Consider the following 16,613-nt stretch of genomic DNA (forward strand, 5'->3'; position numbering starts at 1 on the left):
AGCTATTTTGGTCACACTTTACTCCGATAGTCCACCTGCAGACTATATGAAGAGTTTGGTAAAAACAAAATTAATAAATCATGTTATTTAATTGCGTATTTCAGGTAATATCAATACAATTGCAGCTTTGCTGTTTTGATTGAGTAAAGATGAATCAAATAACAATAACACAATTACAGTTGCACTGAAATTACCTGGAAAACCAAATATAAAAATATATATTTAGGAAAATTAGTTGAAATGGAGGATATAGCGTTTTGGTACCAAACTCTTATCAACAAATGTGGTTGACACTCTGTTAACTACAATTTATGGTTACGGTTAAGGTTAGGGTTCATAATTGTTCAACAACAGTTTTGCATAACATTTGTTAAGTCTGTTAAGTATGGGCGGATTATTTATGTAAAGTGTTACGGATTCTTTCTAAAATCAGTGCAAGACACTGATTAGCTGTGATTCTCTCTGAATGTTTTTTAGGTAAAAGAACCATAAGACCACAAAAGCCTTCTGTATTGTTTTTTTGTTGTTGTTGTTGTCGTTTTTACAGTGGATTTTTATTTTTTACTGGGGACTTTTACTGGGATTTCTGGTCCTATAACTAGTGCTTTCATGCAGAAGTGGACATCATTGCTTCAGAAAATAAAACTCTGTCATGTGTTCCTTCTGCCTGTGCAAAACAGGTGATATCACTGATTAGCTGATCTACCTGGCTGAAGGGTTGTGCTAATTAGGATCAGCTGGTTTAGTAAATGGTTAAAAGAATATGCGGCAGGACAGGACTGTTACGTTCTTAGGCCAGGATGTCCACCTCTGCCCATTCCAGTGGTGGAGCAGTGTGTGTGTGTGTGTGTGTGTGTGTGTGTGTGTGTGTGTGTGTGTGTGTGTGTGTGTGTGTGCATGCATGGGTTCATACTGCTGGGTTGTAGTGAAGTGGAGTGACAGTGTCTTGACAGATGCCTGCGTGTCAGAGCAGCTGGGAGTCGACCACGGCCGGCCGTGCTGATCTGGGCTGGGCTCCCAGGGGACGTGTTTGGGAGCAGGTCACTCGCTGCTACCTCACTGATTTACAGCCACTCCAGCATCACAACTTCTCGCCCCAGAGCCTGGCAGTGCGCACACACACACACACACACACACACACACACACACACACACACACACACACACACACACACACACACACACACACACACACAGACACATTTAAAAAGACATAGCTACAGTCCTTTCTAATTCTCCCTGTGTGTCTCTTCAGAAGCGTGTTGCTGTCTTCTGCCTCAGCCTTGTAGACCACACCGTGTGGCGTATGGAAATCAGTCTTGAGCTCGGTCAGTGGCAGGACTCGGTGAAAAGGCTCTGTTATAATGGGATCATGGCACCTCCGATAAAGAGATAATCTCTGCCCACAGTAAGACAGTAATGGGGTTTGGCCGTCCAGCCGTCCGTCAGCCACACCTTACACTTGACCCCCAGTCCACCACCACCATCAACCCCCACTCCCTCCCACCATACCCACCCACCCACCCACCCACTCGACACGTCAGGATGGAGTGGAGGAGTGCAGCACATCTTCTGTGCCGCAGTGCTACCAGAGACAGAGAGAGAAGGAGGGATAGAGAGAGAGAGAGAGAGAGAAAGAGGGAGGGAGAGAAAAAGAGAGAGAGAGAGAGAGAGGGAGAGAGAAAATGCCCTGGCCCCTTTCTGTGGAAATCTGTCATCTCCATGCAAACATCAAGCTCTGCAGTTTTATAGTGTGTTAGTGGATGATTGGTGGGATAAAACTGAGCAGCAGTGGGCTATTCTGGGAGCCTCTGGATTGGAAGTGTGATAAGTCCAGCACATTCTCTCTGTCATTCTCTCTCTTTACTGCGTTCATTCATTCACTCTGTCTATGTCTCATTCCGTAGGGCTCCCTTTCTTTCATGCTCTCTTTATCTATCTCTCTCTCTCTCTCTCACTCTCTGTCTTTCTAACTCTCTGGCATGCGGTCCAGCCTTTTTTTCAAGCTTCTCTCTTTCTCTTCCCTCTCTGTCCCTTAAGCAAATAGCATTGATCTGAAGTTTGCTGACAAAGTGCAAAGGTAGCTCTGCCAAAAAGAGAAAGTGAGAGAGAGAGTACAAGTAAGAGAGAGAGAGAGAGAGAAGAGAAATGGGATTGCTTGCTACTCGCATTGCTTACACTTGACTATGCAGCTTTCAAAAGCATAAATGCTTTGAAGCGTGCCTGCTTTGCTGCCTTTAAACAAACACCACAGGAGCGGACGTCTCCCTCGAGGGAGGGCACTGTGGAGCCACGCCGGTGCTATACGGGCAATGCCCAGTGCCCCTGCCAGGGCCGTGTCTTTTCAATCACCTGGGCGGGTAGGGGGAGTTTGACCAGGGCTATAGTTGCCTGAGTGCTTTATTTCTGTGGGTGCTAAAATGGGTGTGTGCCTGTGTGAATGGGGGATGCTGCAGGGATCACACGAGCAGGGCCGATCTCAATTAAATACTTCACTGCTTCATCTGCTTTATTCATCAGGTTCCGACTTGACTTGAGTGTTGAGAGCAAAAGCAATTAACTTATTTCAGATTTATCTGTGCCCTTGTGTGATGACCGTGACTTCGCCACAGTTACCTTGTGCACAAAGAAGCAGTAACCATAGTAATATGTAGCCAATGATAAAACTGCTTGTGTCAATGACATGTAGTCAAAGTCCTCCATGCATAACATAATGTTGCAATAATGGTCTTGCCAATAAAAGCTACTCTGTATTTGAATATGTGAGCTGTAGTTGAGAGTTTGTCTGTTTGAGAGGCAACAACGTCTGCTGGTAGTGTGTCCTTTCATCGTAGTGAGTCAGTGATTGTTGAGATTGTTCACGTCAGCTAGCTTGCCAATAGTATGACTGTGTTTACACTTTGTCATTCTGTCCCACTGCTCAATATGTGCATCAGACAGCCTAAAACTCTGCCTAATGTTGTGTGATCTTGAATTCAATGGTCACTTGCCTCTTATGGATGTAAATGAGTCTCAGTGTCCCTCATGCTGTTCCCATGTGATCGTGTCCTGCTTCCCAGCTTGAAATGCTACATGCTGCTCTTTCCCTCGTCCGGTCCACTTGAGGGCTATTCAGTTTGTTTCATCTTTGGCATACAGCACCATACAGCATGTAAATAGTGTGGATGTGCAGACTGAGAGCTCATAAAACAGCTTATGTCCCCATCAACATCAGCATCTGTCACAGCTTTTGGCTCATGACCTCACTGTTCAGTTACCGTATAGTGCATGGTGGATACTGTCACATGTGCAGTTTCTTCTGTAATATAGGTGGTGTTTTTGTGTGTGTGTGTGTGTGTGTGTGTCTGTGTGTATGTGTGCGTCTGTGTGTGTGTGTGTGTGTGTGTGTGTGTGTGTGTGTGTGTGTGTGTGTGTGTGTGTGTGTGTGTGTGTGTGTGTGTGTGTGTGTTAATTACAGCAGCCTACTACTCCCTGTGTGCTTGCCCGCTCACAAAGCGTCCAGAAGGGAGAGCCAAGCTCTCCTGGGCCTGCTGTAAATGTCCTCCGAGATTGCACAGCGCTCTGAGTTATTTCATAATGAAGTTGTAAATTTATCCTGCTTCAGACCCTGCCTCTTATTTCTCTCCCTCTCACTCTCTCCATCTCTCCTTCTCTCTCTCTCTCTTTCTGTCTCTCTGTCTCTTGACCACACATGCCCACACACACACAGACAGATAAGGAGAGCAGACAGCCACAGAGATCCCAGTAGTGTTTGACAGGGGGAGAGCAGGATACAAAAAAAGGGAGAGGAGGAGAGAAAAGAAGGGTGAAACAACGTCATGTATGACGAAAGGAGAGAGAGAGGGAGAGAGAGGAAGAGACACGTCAGGTATGACGACAGGAGAAAGAGAGAGAGAGAGAGAAATAGAGCAAGAGAGTGTGAGAGAGAGAGAGAGAGAGGGAAATAGAGCAAGAGAGTGTGTGAGAGAGAGAGAGAGAGAGAGAGAGAAGAGACAGAGAGAGCAGAAGAGCAGGAAAGAAAAGCCCTCCAATCGACTCTGACACGGAAGACAGTCTGGGGGAAGAGGCACCACACACTGCAGAACACACGCTATTTTTAGCTCAGCAAATAGCCTCTGTCACATTTGACACGTGTTAGGGAAAAAATTAAAAAATAAAAAATAAGGAAAAAAAGACGAAAAGAGGAAGAGGAAGAAACAGCAGAAGAGACTTGAGCAAAATACAAAACAAACATAATGCATTTTCTATGAGAGCATTACAAGGGCTGGGACACTGCATTTGTGATCCATGAAAGCAAAGCTCACGATTTGGTTGCACACATATTCCCCTGCAATAATCACATTATTATGTAGCCTGCGCATTTCTCAGTGTGCGACTTGTTATTTTTGCTCTGTTTGGCATTGCATCAGTGTAGCAAGCATGAGTATGTTTTTATGTTCTGTGTGTGTGTGTGTGTGTGTGTGTGTGTGTGTGTGTGTGTGTGTGTGTGTGTGTGTGTGTGTGTGTATGTCATGTGTTTACGAATTTTCCGAGTGCATGGTGTGTGACCATTTTAGCCCCTCTGTCTGTGTGCATGAGTGTGTGTGTGTGTGTGTGTGTGTGTGTGTGTGTGTGTGTGTGTGTGTGTGTTTGTGTGTACTGTATGTAATTATGCACAATGGGACGGCTCGGATGATGATGGCTGATTGACTTCTGACAGAGAGAGGGAGACACTCACACGCACACAAACACACACACACACACACACTGCAGTATTCACATGCTCACACATACACAAACATACATACAAACAAGACTCCTTGACATGAACTGTTTCATGTAGTCACATGTACATAGACACATACAAGATAGACATGCATGCAAACGAATGCTTACTGATTAATGCCTCTCACACATACACAAGCACACACACACACACACACACACACACAAACACACACACACACACACACACACACACACACACACACACACACACACACACACACACACACACACACACACATACAGACAGATGCTCTCTCACACAATCACACGCTCTCTCTTACAACACAAATACACCCACCAACTCAGTCATGCATTCATGCACACGCTCAAACTACACACAAATACAAACAGTGAGTTTGTGTGAGTTTGTGTGTGTGTGTGTGTGAGAGAGTGAGAGAGCGAGAGAGAGAGAGAGAGAGAGAGAGAGAGAGAGAGGGTGGGGGAGGCTAGTGTCTTAGGCTGGATAAATGTCATGGCCATCAAGCAATTTGACTGATGGGAGGTGATGAGCCAGGGGTCTGACAGGTTAACTCATCTTGGCCTTTCCCCTGAGCAAATTCTGCTCTCCTCCATCCTCTTCCTCTCTCCATCTCCTACACTCTCTCTCTCTCGCTCTCTCTCACTCTCTCTCTCCCTCATCTCACCTCCCTCTTCTGTTTCTTTTTCTGACTCTCTGACTGCCGGCCCACCCTCTCTGACATAGTCTCATGTCTCATACTCAGGCTCTTGTTCTCGTACATTTTTGGAAAAAGTTCTACATTTTACCAAAAAAGTAAGCATAGATAGAATGGTTGTACATAGAAATAAATCTTTCTTTTACCATGTTTTCTGTGGTTTTCTGTGGCAGAATGTGTGTGTGGGTATAAGTGTGTGTATGTCTGGATGCATGTGTAGGTATGTGTGTGTGAGTGTGTGTGTGTGTGTGTGTGTGTGTGTGTGTGTGTGTGTGTGTGTGTGTGTGCGTGCGCGCGCTCGTGCATACCTCTCTCTCTCTCTCTGTCTGTGTGTGTGTGTGTGTCTGTGTGTGTGTGTGTGTGTGTGTGTGTGTGTGTGTGTTTGTGTGTGTGTGTGTGTGGATGTGTGAGTGTCATGAAGCCTAGCCACCCCATCTGTTCCAGCATCAGCTCCACCTCTCAGGTAGTGCCCTGGTCTGACCACCCAGCTCAGCTCCAGCTCCCACAGGCAGTAGACTGACCCCACTGCCCTGACTTAACACACACTTCACCCCACTATATAGCGAATAACATAATAATTTAATATAATTAATATAATTTAATATAATTAAAATAATAAGTTAAACGTTGATTGATATTTAGCAGACGCTTTTATCCAAAATGACACAGCTTCAAGATGGCGGGGGATGGCGGGGAATTAAACCCTGGGTTGACCGATGGTCAGGTGACGTTACCACTGTTCCACCACATCATGTCTAACATACTATGTAGTGAATGAATGGAAGTTCTGTAACCAGACCATCAACTCATCAGTTCACCAATACGATCCTCTCAGTAGCCCCTTATCACCTCAGTCCTGCAGCTGGTTAAGGATGGCACTCTCTAGTCCTGCAGCGGGTTAAGGGTGGCACTCCACAGTCCTGCAGCTGGTTAAGGATGGCACTCCACAGTCCTGCAGCTGGTTAAGGATGGCACTCCACAGTCCTGCAGCTGGTTAAGCGTGGCACTCTCCAGCACCTTTTGCCATTAGTGGAGTAGTAGGGCCAATTGCATTGTGAACAAAGTTTATTCCATCTCATGTCCTCATTTTAGATCATTTTGGTTTTAGTGGACTTCAGTGGCCTCCATGAGAGCCATGATTTCAAATCAGTTATTATGGTTGTTTGTTTATTTATTTATTTGCCTTGCTATGTTTACTGTGTGCGCCTCAGGGAAAATAACAGCAATTGATGCGGGGAAAGACAGCAGGGGGCATAAATGACTTGGCATGTAGACATGCAGCTAGTGAATCTCCTGCTCAGGCTGACAAAAATGTACGTCAATGATATTGAATTGTTTTTTTTTTTTTTTGAATAGCTGATAGCGATGCTGTTGGGGGATGCTGGAAAAGCTAACAGGGGCAACTGGAGGCACAGGAGACCCATTACGGCTCTGGTCAGGCCTGGGCATATCAGTCTGTATTTTGTACCTCCTGATTCCCATCCTTGTTTGACAGGTTGAAGATGTCCTGCCTAATGGATTTTACAGGTGGAAGATTTTATGGCTCGACAGTCACGCTCGCCTTCAGAGATTTGAGGAGTTGATGAACTGTAGCTGGGACAGGGTGGGGAGCCAGGAGGGAGAGGGTGGGGGGGGGGGGTAGAGGAGAGGAGGGAAAAGAGAGAGAGAGAGAGAGAGAGAGAGAGAGAGGTTTAACTCTTTATTACACCATTGTGAACCTAATCCTCTCACATAAAAACACATAACCATTAAAACCATAAAACCACCAACCGGTAAGGTTTACCAGTACACTTAGAAAGGAAAGGAAAAGACGGACGAGAGAGAGAGAGAGAGAGAGAGAGAGAGAGAGAGAGAGAGAGAGAGAAGGCAAGAGAGATTGGGAACATGGGTCATTAGACTCAAAAGGAAGGCAATGGCATTCTGACACACAGAGGCGTCGGACTGGAGGTAAAACCACTACTAAATATAAGGGCCCAAGGGGAGAGAGGGCCCTTGAAAAGTCTGGAATATATTTTATTTAACCTAGGTTGAGGAACATGGGGCCCCATCAGGGCTGCCTATGCAGGGACCCAGGATCTTGTGCTATGCCCCTGCTGACACATGAGACTATTGTAAATGAGGGCAAAAAATCCTTCACCCGATATTACACCATCTTCTGTAGCACCATCCTTAAATTATGCCCTTGCTTGAGCAATGGTTATGTGTGGCGGGGAGCGATGGAGAGAGAAAGAGGGAGGGAGGGAGAGAGAGAGAGGAGGAATCTGCCGTTTGTCTCTCTCTCTCTCTTCTCTGACTCAGTCACCTGGAGCCACTGTCTTCAGACAGAAGGATGGGAAGATGCAAATGTCCTCGCCCATGTCCTCACAGAGTAGGGGTCAGACCCATAGCATCCTCTTTACAAAGACTCTCCAGGTCCACACACTTGACAGGAAGCGAACCAAACGTTTTTATTTGACAGCACAGCACAGGCCATCTTTGCTCTTGATGAATGAGAAGCCTTTGAACATAACTCCTTGTTGAACGAATGATGGGGGAGATATGAAGAGAGAGAGAGAGAGAGAGACTCAAGGTCATCTAAAGCCTCCCCTGTGTTGGGCGAGGAGACTGCAGGACTGACGTCAGGATCCTAAGATGTTGCATGCCAGTGAGGCGCCGACAAGAAAGTGTTGAACACAAGAAACTGGGATATATCTCCCCAGGCTGTTTTGGCTATAAATATCTGGCTCACATTTCTTTGATTTGCAAATTAGGGGGGGTGGGGGTAGGGGGGGTGCGCTTTCTCCCCTCTTCTCATCCTCTCCCCTTATCCAACCCCACCCCACCCCAAACCCTCTCTCGCTCTTTTTTTCCTTCCGAGCATCGCTCTCCAACTGCTGAGGCTGAGTCTGTGTCATCTATTCCTTATGTGGGCGTAACGAGGAAAATTAATGTCTCTCTCTCTCTCTCTCTCTCCCTCTCCATCTCTCTCTCTCGTTCTTGCCCCCCCCTTCTCTCTCTCTCTTTCCTTCTTTTTTCACTCTCTCTCTTGTCTTTCCTCTCCAGCTCTCTCCCTGATTCTCCCCTTCCCTGTCCCCACCTTCTCTCCTGCTCTTGTTCTATCACGCTCTCTGCCTCTCTCCCTCCTCACCCCCCCCTCTCTCTCCTCTCTCCCTCCTCACCCCCCCCCTCTCTCTGCCTCTCTCCCTCCTCACCCCCCCCCTCTCTCTCCTCTCTCCTTCTCCCTTTCTGAAACGCCATGACCAATCAAAGAGTTATCTTATCTCACAACTTCAAAAGTGCCACTGCAGTCTCAGTGGCATGGCAGATGAGGCCTGGGATGTGATGCCAGAGAGAGGGAGAGAGAGAGAGATACAGAGAGATACAACATGGCGGAAGAAAGAAATAGGTAGAGAGCGAGAGATGGAGATGGAGCGAGACAACGGGAAAGAAGAAAGAGAGAGGTGGAGAGGCGAAAAAGCGAGACACTTGAAAGGTGTAACGGCACAAAGCTAAAGGACTGAAAGGGGAGGAGGGGAGTGCAAAGGCACAGAGACACAGCTAGTGAGAGAGAGGGAGAGAGACAGAGACAGAGAGACTTTATAGAGAGATGAGATGGAGAGATAGGGAGGGAAAGACAGAAAGAGAGATAGCGAGAGGAATGAGAGAGCAAGAGAGAGCAAAGGAGAGAGAGAAAGAGAGAGTGAATGAAAGGGAGAAAGGGAGAGAGAGAGCGAGTGAGAGAGAAAGAGAGAGAGAGAGAGAGAGAGAGAGAGAGAGAGAGAATGAGACAAAAATAGTAGGCTGTGTGACAGCAGTGTTTAGCACCCCGCTTGGCGCTCCCCTGCTGCCCCTGTTGGCCCAGGAGGGTGAGGGATGGGGTGGGGGGTGGGGCATCTGAGGGGGGCAGTGAGAGGGCCCCCCCCCCCCCCAAGACATGAGACGGTGGCCACACATGCCACAGATACACACACACACAGATATGTTGCCGTCATCACCAAGTTATCCAGTACTGTTGCTGCTGATCAGAACGTGGGTGTCACACACACACACACACACACACACACACACACTTACACACTCAATCTGCTTCTTATGAGAGTGAATATGAGGGATGGAGTGTGAGAGAGAGGCAGAAAGAGAGTGCATTATTAATGGAGCATGTCTGAAACTGGGCTGGCTCTTTGTACATGTCTGTGTCTGTAATCATCCGCATTCTCTGACTCTACACTTGCCGAACTCTCAGCATTTTAATTTTTTGTGTGGAGGGGGAGAGAAAGGTAATCTTCTCTCAAATAAAGAGTATATCTGTGTATGTGTGTGTGTGTGTGTGTGTGTGTCTGTGTGTCTGTGAGAGAGATGGACAAAGGCAGGTAGTGTAGTATGGGAGCTGGAGGAATAAATTGAATGGTGTGTGATCTGTGTGTGTGTGTGTGTGTGTGTGTACTGTATGTGCATGAGTGTGGACTTACAGTAAGTGCAAAAGATTGAGAGCGAGTATGTATAAAAAAAGAACGCCAGACAGATTTGTGATTGTGTGTGTGTGTGTGTGTGTATGTACGTGTGTGTGTGTGTGTGTGTGTGTGTGTGTATCAGTCGACGGAAAGACATCGCTGAAGGGACCCTCGGTCTAATCTCCACCTGTGAATAGGGCTGGTGCCAGTCTCTCTTAAAGAGCAGCTTGAACCCTCACACCTCTAGCGTTCCCTGGGAGTGCTTAGGCGCGGCTCAGACCCCCGCAGCCCCCTTTACAAGAGGGGGGATTGGAAACTTTGAAACCCGCCGAAAGTAGGTCAACAACTTCCACAGCTCTTCCCGTGTTGCTCCTAAGCCTTTTGATGTGAATTATAGAGAAAAAAAAACATTAAATGGTAATAAAGCATGTATTATTTACAGTGCGATGGTGATTTTTTCCCCCTCTCTCCTTCCTCTCCTCTCTTTTCTCCTCCTGCTTTGCAAATTAATTGACTTACCCTCGTTTTGTTGGTGTTGCAGAAATTCAGCAAGAAAGGAGAGGAGATTTTTTTTTTTGGAGGTGGATCGGACAAGGGAGTGTACGTGTGACCGTGGCCAGATTTATTTATTTATTTATTTTTAATAAAAGGCCAGGCGTGCGAAAGCAGAGTTTTTATTTAGCAACAGTGCCTGAGCACGTTGAACTAGCACAAGCCCGAAGTAGGATCAGTGGCGGAGGACAAGAGCAAGAGCACTGACCCAATTAAGTTTGACTTTTCTTCAGCGCTGGCGACTACAGATGGCTCTCGCCGTGTGTTATATAACAACTCGAAAACGATCGTCTTTAACAACAATGTGCAATGGCTGAAACATGTTGAGCTCCACGGGCAACCATTTGTAATAAATGACTTTATGTTTTGTTTTTTTTTAACTGTGGCTCTTGTCATGAAGAAGCAGTATCCAATCAGAATGTCATTAGCTTAACAGGTCTGGGGAGAGGCTTTGTGAGTTACTCTTCAAAGACGTATGCTTTTGGCAAAGAGGAGATCCTTTAATGCACTCCAAACCGCAGTGAAAGCCAATGGGTCCAGACCTTTGAGATGTTCAACAGCTTGGTGGCTTTGGCAAAGGGAAAATGGAGGTACCCCCTCTATTTTAGAGCTGACATTTGCAAATTACACGCTGGCATCTGGACAGACGACTCAAAATAGGGCTGCAGAGGCCCCGTACTAAAAAAAATATATATATAAAATAAAAAAGCCCTGTGCAAATCCACCAAACTTGTCAGGTGCCAGACAAACTAGAGGTTATAGAAGGACAATGGTCTGTAATGCTGTGGCTCCCAAATGTATTTCTATTTATTTTATCTTTTGTCAAGGAAGAGCCACAGATTCCCCAACCCTCCTCCCTCTTCAACCCAGCTGAGCTTTCTGACTGGTCAGCACCCAACTCACTGTAAGTGACGGCGATCCGGACGGGCACATCTGATATCTCTCTCCCAGGCCTCTTTTGTTGGACATCCTGGCCAAAAGCCCTGAGTGGGCTGGTGAGAGCTGGCTGGAGTTAGGTGGCAGCAGACACGTCAGACACACACAGGGCCAGGCTCAGTGTTACGCAGGGATGACAGCACAGTGACCTGCCTGTTCCCCTCAGTGTCACAGAAACAAGCCCTTTCCCTTCATCAGCGTTTCCCCCCCCCTCCACCCACAGTGTCCGGCCATCTCGTCCCAATGCACTGTAAACCCCAACAGGTTCAATGAACTCAAAATATTTGATGAAACTGATTACCTCAAAATATTTAGCTATGTTAAAAAATATTTTAAGTAATTTCTACTTAAAATGAGACTTTTTTTAATGCTCAAAATCTTTAAGGACAAGGATAAAATTAAAAAGAATAATGTGAGAAATAGATATTTTAAGTTATTGTTACATTAGTCAGACAAGCTCTTAAGACTCCAAATCTTTGAGAAAATGAACAACATTAAAACAAATAATTTCAACAAACAAACATTTTAAGTAATTACTACTCTAAACTAGAAGTTATTCACACTAATTTTTTTAGGAAGTTGATGAACTGAAACATAATAATTTGACAAACAAACATTTTAAGTAATCGCTACTTAAATTGTTGATAAGTTCAATGAACCTGATCATTTTGAAACCATTGTTAAAACTAACAAAATTGACACTGGAAATGGAGTTGATTTTTTTAAGTTATCACTCCTAATAATATATTCATGTTATCACCATTCAGTTTCTAAAACCTAAATATTGTCACTTCAGTCTCTTATATTTTTAAGTCGACTTCACTCTATTGAAACACATTTTTTGACTGTTTAGGTTTACTATTTACCTCAAAATCAAAAATATTTTATTTGTATGATTCAAATAAAAAACTACTCAAAAGACAATTTCAATGCAGATTCCATTTATTTAAGAATTCCATTAGAATTCTAACAGAACAACATCCACAGCAATGCGGTTAATACAGAACATCAAAGAAATAACAAACTTTTACCACTTCAACAAAGGTAATAATACTTAAATAACAAAATAATAGGCCAACATAATAAAAGCGAAAAAGCTCCATTGCTTGCTTGAGTATTAACATGCTGGCAATATCAACCATGAGATTTGGAAAACAGAATGCTTACTCATCTATCATCAGCAATTTATTTTTAAGGCTAAGCAGCAGTCTAGGAGGTAACCGCTTCAGGTCTTCCAAACCCATTATAATTTTTTGAATGAAATTAAATGTGTAGGACAATTGCTTTGGATAATCGAGATGAAGTGCATAAATTAAGCCAAATAGCCAAATTATGTCTCTGCTATATCACACACAACAATATCTCCGTCAAGATCTATAGAATGGATAGCAGGACCAAACTTCACAAGGGAGTCTGTATCACCCGAGACAGTGAGAATAGCTACAGCTGCATCTGAGAAGTCTGGCAGGTCAATTTCTTCTGCCTGAAGAACATGACAGTAATTAGTTAATGAGTAGAGTAGTCAATGAAAAACACTACGTGTGTATTTAATATAATATGAAATACCAGTGAATGAAAAGTTAATGTAAAATTCCCAAATATGACATTCTTGGTGAATTACTGTAGTATGATTTAATTGCTATTCTGGTGGCTAGGAAGACGGTTGTGGTTGTTGTCTTTTGGCTGCAAGGTAGTATCAGAGAGGGCTGAATAGAAATAGAGATATATAGAGAAGACAAAGTAAAAAGAAAAAAGAGGAAAGAGTGAAAGAGGACACACAATTTAATCAAAAACTTACATTCCAGGTCTTAAAAAATACATCTTCCCACAGGAAGATGGGAAGGGCCTGCAGAGTAATTTTCCTTCTGCTGTTGACATTGACGTCTTCCTAGAAAGACAGAGGGATTTTGGCCAAAGTGGAAGACACAAATCAGCAGAATATTAATCCTATGCATATATTAAATAAGACTATAGTACAGTTGACATGTAAATACAAGATTAACTCCTTCACGCTCCTGATATGCAACCTCCTGCTCTGTCTTTCTATGAAATCGTGAGAGATGAATGTTCAGTGCATTAATAGACTGGAATGAGCAAATGCATGAGTGGTGTATGCATGGTAATGGGCTGACCCTTGAAAACTGACTGTGATTTAACTAATAATGGCAAAGTAACTGAGCCTGTGTCTCGGAAGAGGCGTCACATGACCTGCATAGCCAACACATTTTGAAAATGCCACATAAAATAAGTCTAAGGTGTCATCCCTTCTTTGATACAAAAACGTCACTCAACCATAGCCTTTGTGTATCCCTGTGGAGAGATGCAAAGGGATAACATTAGGCTAGGCTATTCTCATTCTCATAAATAAATGCTTACAAAATATCCCTATAACTTATAATAATATAGGCTACACGTTGGCTACATTGTGACACTAGTAAATGGAGGACAAATAAGTTATCACTTACCATGGTGTGATGGTGGTTCCTTGCACAGAACTGAAAACATGTCACACAGCCATCTGGTCCTGAGGGGAAAAATATTATGAACAGTATTATTTCACTTTTTTGAACAAAAGTCAGTCAGACAGTCTCTTCTTCTTCTGTATAGGCAGGCCTATCAGAGTCGGATGTTAATAATATATAATATATATTTGTGACATTTTATTCCAAAAGTCTAACTGTCATTTCCGGTATAAGTAAGTATATATACTCTTTTGATCCCGTGAGGGAAATTTGGTCTTTGAATTTATCCCAATCCGTGAATTAGTGAAACACACTCAGCACACAGTGAACACACAGTGAGGTGAAGCACACACTAATCCCGATGCAGTGAGCTGCCTGCTACAACGGCGCTCGGGGAGCAGTGAGGGGTTAGGTGCCTTGCTCAAGGGCACTTCAGCCGTTCCTACCGGTCGGGGTTCGAACCAGCAACCCTCCGGTTACAAGTCCGAAGCCCTAACCAGTAGGCCACGACTGCCCAATCACATGTTTCCAAAACACAACAAAACGTGTGTTTTCAAGCAAAAATAACATCTACTGTTCCAAATGTATTTTATTAAATATTACACATATCAGCCAAAATATTCAATTTATTAATTTTCCAGAAATGTTGTATGTTGTATTATTTTTACATGTTTAACTTAAAATATGTGTTGTGATTGGAAACGACAAAGTGTGGTGGAGATGACATGACATACATAGACAAATTTAAGATTTAAAAGCATTAAGATTTAAAACAAAAAAATGCGTCCCTGCCATATGTTATGTAATTATGATGTTTTTTTTCTACTAGATTCTTTAGTAGGCCTACTATGGAGCAAATAAACGGTGTTTTTAGGGCAATGCCATTTCCACCACGTCACCATGTCATTTCCACCACCAAAAACAAAAGTAGCCTAAATATGTTTTAGTTTTTCTTATTTCTTCCAAGGACAAGAAAAGTATCATAGTTGAAGAATTACCCTGCAGTGTTACTTTGCATTACATCTAGCAGCTAATGCAAACCATATAGCTTATGGCACCTTATGGTAGGCTACTAATAAAATGTTTAAAAGTGCGCTGCCTGTTTGTGCGTGTCATGTGTTTTATTTCCAACTTATGAAACGTTGCTTTGGTGTCTAACCTGCGCGGCCAAAGTAGGCCACACCAGAAACGGTTGATAAAAGGATCTTTGGTAATGCTAAACCATACTGTTTGTCTGTCCAGTTTCCACTAAAGTAGTGCAACAACAGGCTGGCTGGCTGGCTGACAGCTCAGACAACAAACTTTAGTTAACTCGCTATAAAACATGCAGCCCGCAAAAGGTCTCTCTTACATAGCCTACACTTTAGCTGAGGTCTGCCCGCTGGAAGACGGTAGGCCTACACAAATAAATAAACAAAGTACACCTCTATTTAGGCGCGTTCTTACCTTTGTGTAGTAGCAGTCTGATGATGATTGATGGATCATGTCACTGATTGCTTGCAGCTTGCCTGCCTACATCCGGGTGCGCAGCAGTCCTTGCAAACAATTAGTCTTAGGCCTACGATGTCAAAGTGTATCAATTTAGGCCACTAACTGCTAGGGATGGGCAAAGCGAGGCTTTATGAAACACTGAAACGTTCCAAGCAATTGTGCCGAATTGTTCCGAAGCTTTGAAACTATTCCGACACCTCAGAGCTGTTTAGGGTGAAACAAATCTGTCAAATGCTTCGTATTGGAGATATAGTCTCTGAAGTTCGTGGCTCGCTGTGTTACCTGTGTTCAGTCTTTGTGAAAAGCTAAGCAGCATACCCTTGGTCAATTGCTGGATGGGAGACCACATGAAGTCACAATAAAGAGAATCTTATTGTTGCCACTATGTGTTCTCTAAATCACTTTCTTCTTATAAAAACTATTCTGAGAGTTTAGTTGAAACTGTGTGGTTAATGGTGAAGTAAGAAAACATAAACAAATAGGCCTACGATCTGAAACAATACCTTGCAAATCAAACGGGGATCGAACCACATTTGAGCAGCCTGGTCTACCGTGCAAAAAACACCCTCACTAACCACTACTCCATCATGATTATTGTTTAATAGAAAGCTACACTGTTAATTGAACACGCGGGCACGCCTGCCGACACCGGTGAAACGTACCGAAGGTTCACTTAACTTTGGTCACATGACATGGGGATTTTGAACGATGTTTCGAAACACTTGTACTTTGAAGCCTCGACACTGATTCGAGACGTCAGTTTCGAAAGTCACACCTAACTGCCACAATCGATCGTAGACTAGTTAATTCACCATTCATTGGGATTTCCGATTTTTTTATTGGTTTATGTTGGTTTGTGTAGGTTATTAGGTTATTTGCCATGTTGATATGAACCTAACCAATGAAGTTGCACGTCTTTATTACGTCAGACGTAATTTCAATCTACTCTTGAAAAAAATGAGTTTGGGGGTCAGTTCTACTCATATACTAAGAGTTAATCTTGTCAAAATAATCAATAACTGGGAAACTAGTTGAGTGAACTTAAAACTTTTGTGGTGCCTGAACAATATGGCAGCTTTGAGTACAGCTCTGCAATTTTATTGAGTTTACAACACTGTTGGGGAATACAGTGTGGGTCTATTCCAATCTGGCCGAAGACACTGATTTGACAAGGGCACAGTCTACAGATGGGGGAGGGGTTGAAGGTTATGGTGTATGGTCATGTCTATGTGTGAGCGTGTGTGTGATTGTGGGGTGGGGGGGGGGGCATGCCATCATGAACAGTCTGCCCCCGTCCCGTG

At 43.9% G+C, this 16,613-nt stretch overlaps 1 protein-coding gene and 1 long non-coding RNA gene across 2 annotated transcripts in view; one reads left to right on the plus strand and one right to left on the minus strand.

Annotated features, from left to right (window-relative positions):
* The window catches only part of grin2aa (glutamate receptor, ionotropic, N-methyl D-aspartate 2A, a), a 159,913-nt gene that overhangs the window by 47,479 nt on the left and 95,821 nt on the right, over nucleotides 1–16,613 (plus strand). The window lies entirely within an intron of this gene.
* On the minus strand, nucleotides 12,279–16,443 carry LOC143102529 (uncharacterized). The gene is made up of 4 exons (XR_012982601.1): nucleotides 15,268–16,443; nucleotides 13,825–13,883; nucleotides 13,158–13,247; nucleotides 12,279–12,842 (listed from the first exon to the last, which is right to left on the minus strand). It is a non-coding gene; the product is annotated as an uncharacterized LOC143102529 (long non-coding RNA).

The sequence above is a fragment of the Alosa pseudoharengus genome, unplaced genomic scaffold (genome assembly GCF_046254945.1).
Source record: "Alosa pseudoharengus isolate Yale_2024_CS ecotype anadromous, Long Island Sound unplaced genomic scaffold, YU_APseudo_1.1 YU_APseudo_1.1_scf_4, whole genome shotgun sequence".
Classification (NCBI taxonomy): Eukaryota; Metazoa; Chordata; class Actinopteri; order Clupeiformes; family Clupeidae; genus Alosa; species Alosa pseudoharengus.